A 4,875-nucleotide genomic window follows, 5' to 3' on the forward strand; every position below is an offset into this window, starting at 1 on the left:
CGTGACTATTCCAGATCAGTGACTAGGAACCCTAATAGGGATAACACTGCACATGGATCGTATTATACAAACACGAGAGAGAGATCTAGGAGCACAATGGGGAGGTGGAAAGTGACTAAGAACAGAACCCCACAAAATAGACAGAGTCCCCGAAGGGATCCAAGGGGAGTGGTTCTAGAAAATAAATATGAATGTCTAACTAGAGATGGGTACTCTCCTGCCTCTATAGATAGGGGAGGAGCTAAACCCAAAAAACCCCTATGGGGTCAGGAGAATATTCGGGAAAAAGAACAGACTCATTTTTTAGAACAAAGCCCACACGAACTAAATCTACCCAACAGACCAAACACGAATTACACAAAAAGAGGGAGAGAAAGAGATACAGAGGATGTAGGGGAGGAAAACAGAAAAGGAAAAAATCCAAAACAATATTAAATACTAAAAACATATTCAATTTGTCCTCCAAAGAATTAACTGACTCGGAAAAAACCCTACTTAGTAAGGGCCTAAAATATGCACCTGCTAAAAAACCAAACTTATTCACTTTATTTGTGGATCTTAATAGATTCACAAGAAATCTTAGTAGAAAACGATACTTTGCATTCAAGAAATGAAAAACCAAAAAGGACAATGGAAATGTGTTACCTATCATTTTAGACGAGTCAGATAAGGAAGCAATAGAAACCCTGGAGGATCTACTAGTGGAGAATGCAAGTGAAGCCTTAACTCCGGTCAAACTCTATTCTATAGATGAACCGCAAAAAGAGAAAGAGAGGAGACTTTTCAAAAAGAAGTCTGATTTTTATCCACTTCAATACAGAGGTCCATCCATAGTGGGGTTTTACAACACCACCATGGAAGACTTCAGAAAATTGTGTTTATCTGCAGAAAAAAAACCCCTAAAAGACAACTTGAGGGCTGATGAAAGGAGGGCCTTGAAAGTTTTAATGTCAGATAGTAATATAACTATCAAAATGGCAGATAAAGGAGGTGGTGTGGTGTTGCAGGATACATCAGAATACATAAAGGAGGCCAACAGACAATTGTCAAATACCTGTTTCTACGCAGTGCTGCCTAGTAATCCTACAGCACTCTTCCAAAAAGAACTTGGAGTGCTGCTGGATGAAGCCCTGGACAGGGGCGCAATATCCAAGGACACTCACCAATTTCTGTTTCCACTTCACCCGATCACACCAGTTTATTATCATTTGCCCAAAATTCACAAAACTCTCACCTCACCTCCCGGGCGTCCCATAATTTCCGGTATTGGGTCACTCACTTCCAACCTGTCACACTTTGTGGATGTTCACCTACAAGGTTATGTAACACAACTAAAATCCTATATTAAGGACACAACTCAATTCCTGAATATGCTTAAAAATATTAGATGGAAGAATACCTACCAATTCCTTACATGTGATGTGGAGTCTTTATACTCAAACATCTCACATGATAAAGGTATTGAAACAATCTCCAATATACTTGACAGAGATACAACAGTCTCTGAACATCTTAGAACCTTTTTGGTGGCATCCATCAAGTTTATACTGGAGCATAATTATTTCATGTTTGCACAACAATTCTACATACAAACACGGGGCACGGCCATGGGGACCAGGTTCGCCCTGAGTTACGCCAACCTCTATGTGGGTGCGCTCGAACAGGAGCTCATCTGGGGGGCAGACCTCGGGGCGCACCTGGTCCTCTATGGCCGCTACATAGATGATTTATTTTTCATTTGGGATGGGGATGACACCACCATTCGCACATTTATCACGCACCTCAATAATAATAATTATGGATTAAAATTCACTCATATTTCTCACCCTCACTCCATTAATTTCTTGGATATTGCGCTCCTGTCTATTGATGACTGCATACACACGGAGACTTATTTCAAAACTGTAGATACCAATGGCTTCCTTATGTACAGTAGCAGCCATCTTCAAGCGTGGCGTAATAATATACCCAAGAGTCAGTTCCTGAGGCTTAAAAGGAACTGCTCTAGAGAAATTAGCTATAAAGAACAAGCACACAAATTGTTTGTAGCCTTTCAGGAACAAGGTTATCCTGATCATATTTTGCGAGACGCCCTCCATGAAGTGGATCGTAGAGACAGAACCACTTTACTGGAGGAGAAAAAAGTCCCAAAACATATAAAAGAAGCTAATACCGGGAGTTTGGGCACCTATAATGATAACTGTGAGTTTGTCACACAATATAATACACATGCGACACAAATAAGAAAAATTATTCATAAAAATACTCAATTATTGAAAATTGATCCTTTATTGGAATCAGAGATAGGAAATCAAATCAAAGTAGTATACAAAAAATCAGATACACTTCAATCTAAACTAGCACCCAGTATGTTTAGACCTAATAGGAATACAAACACAGGTAAAAAGATGATTAATAGTAGTAGAGCTGCTAGTGAGCAGAGTATGAATGTTAACACCACGGGGGCCATCTCTTTGAACTGGCTAAGAATAAAACCAAATGGGTTCTTCAAGTGTGCCTCATCTAGATACTTAACATGTAAGAATATAACACATAAAAATAAGTCCTTTAGATCCAGAACCACAGGTGAAGAATTCGCCATAACACAGTTTTTGAACTGTAACTCCACCTACGTCGTGTACTTGGTTGAATGTGGCTGTGGCACCCAGTATGTGGGACGCACAATAAGGAAGCTTAAAGTGCGATTCCTGGAACACAGAAGAAATATACTTAAGAAGTGTCCGTTTCACAGTCTTTCTAGACACACAAGTATGTGCGAACATGGTGCCATGGCCAACATCCGGATAACAGCCTTAGAACAAGTTAGGATTACCGACAGAGGTGGAGATCGGTTTACACTGTTGTGTAGAAGAGAGGCCTTCTGGATCTTCCGTCTGAGGACTCTAGAACCATTAGGCCTCAATGAAAATATTGAATTGAACAATATTTAGTTATCATACAATACCATGTTGCTCCCATTTATAGCCACGTTAACCATCACTGGTTTGTTTCATGCGTTCTCTTATATCTCCTCTCTCTCCATGTGTATACTCATATTATAATCCTAAAAAATGTAACTCTACCATTAAGAAAATAGTCGATGATTATATTTATTAACTCAGGATTAATCATCCTAGAGTGTTGACCCCCATATATCGGCAGGTCACCTTTTGTACAGAGTTCTCTAGCTAAATATGCCTCTCTATTTTGACTTTGTCTGTTTGACCGACCGAAAACCGTTGGTCCATAATTAATTGGCACTACAGGGTTGCTCCCTATGTATAGGCAAATTATCTTATGTGACTGAGCTTTACAGCTAAATATCTCCTTCTCTCTATCTCATTGAAATGATTGAAGATCACAGAGGTCCTAATTATATCTAATAGGTTGCATAAAGCTTAACCAAATCAGTATTAGAGGCAGTTTAAGCCTAGATAGATTTGTTCTTTATATATACTTATTTTTAAGCCCTCTGTCATTTATGTCTATATTTGCTCTTGTCTTTATTTTTTATTTTTATCCCTGTAATGGATTATGTTATATTCAATTAAATCATATATCTAGAATAGGTACAGAATTATGCATTATTAATTAATATCTTATAGGTATGGAAATATGTATTTTTAATCAACATCTCATTGTGGTCTAACAGGCGTTTACTAAATATGTATGTACGTGTTTTAAACTGTCTTTCAATGGATTAATTAAATAATAAAAATACATAGTAGTAATAGGATCAATGCATGTCGCTACATTGCTGGTTTTGTTCAGAATAAAAATATGTGGAAAGGGTTAACTTTAATCCGTTTACTTTGGTAACCAATGAGGAGTTAGAAGCGGGTACAAATAGAGACTGCAATCACCATCAGGCATACCTCTGATGAAACCGCCCACTTTGGAGGTGGAGAAACGCGTCAGGTGACCTGTTACGACTGTGGAACGCAGGTGGACCGCAACCGGAAACCGGAAGCCCCGAACCTGGAAGCCGCGGATCGCGGCATCACGGCGTCCCCTGCCATCCAGGACCTGCATGCACGAATCCCCGTCTCCGCTCCTGTCCAGGCTCAATGCTACAAGATAGCACACTACAGCAAGTATTGCTCAGGAGAACCGCCGCAGTGCGGACAGCCATTCAAACAGTGAGTGAACCAAATAAGTTCTATCTATAGGAGACAGCTGCAGGATTGGCACGTTTAACATTCAGCCATACCATCGAACATTACATCTACCAGCCTTTCTTGGTGAAGTATTAACAGGCTTTATTCAATATTACATAGCCTCCTTTCCGCAAAGTGCAATTTGAACATATTATGCACTAACCCTAATTGCAACTAACAACAAGCTTTTGCATGCAAGAGAACTAACTCATATTAGGGTGGGTACCTAAATATTTACAAGTCCTGAGGCCCTGGACACAGTCATTATTATTTTTAATCATTGTATTAATCTGTCTTGTAATTATATGCATCTTTTTATTTAAATGTGCATATGTATTGCTAATGGCATTATAGCCACTTAATGTCTATTTGTGAGAATTTTTTTTACCATTAAACAAAGTTTTTTATTTACAAAACCAGCAGCTGTTGATTCACGATCCCCTTTGAGCGCCCACATTACCCTCTTTTTGTTTCTGTTCTGTACGGTGGACACCCAGGTCCACCTCTGTGGGCAGCTAGAAGGGTGATATATATATATATTATATAAAGAAATTCTTTTTTATATATAAAGAATTGATATAATAGTATTTACTCAATTTCAAAGTTAAATACATTTTTAATCAGCGCCCACTGTTGTCTTCGGACTTCCCCCCTATTAGTATATAAACCCACACCCATCAACTAGTAGAACCACAGGATTGGATTTTACAAGTCTTGG

The sequence above is a fragment of the Pseudophryne corroboree genome, chromosome 5, assembly GCF_028390025.1.
Source record: "Pseudophryne corroboree isolate aPseCor3 chromosome 5, aPseCor3.hap2, whole genome shotgun sequence".
Taxonomy (NCBI): Eukaryota; Metazoa; Chordata; class Amphibia; order Anura; family Myobatrachidae; genus Pseudophryne; species Pseudophryne corroboree.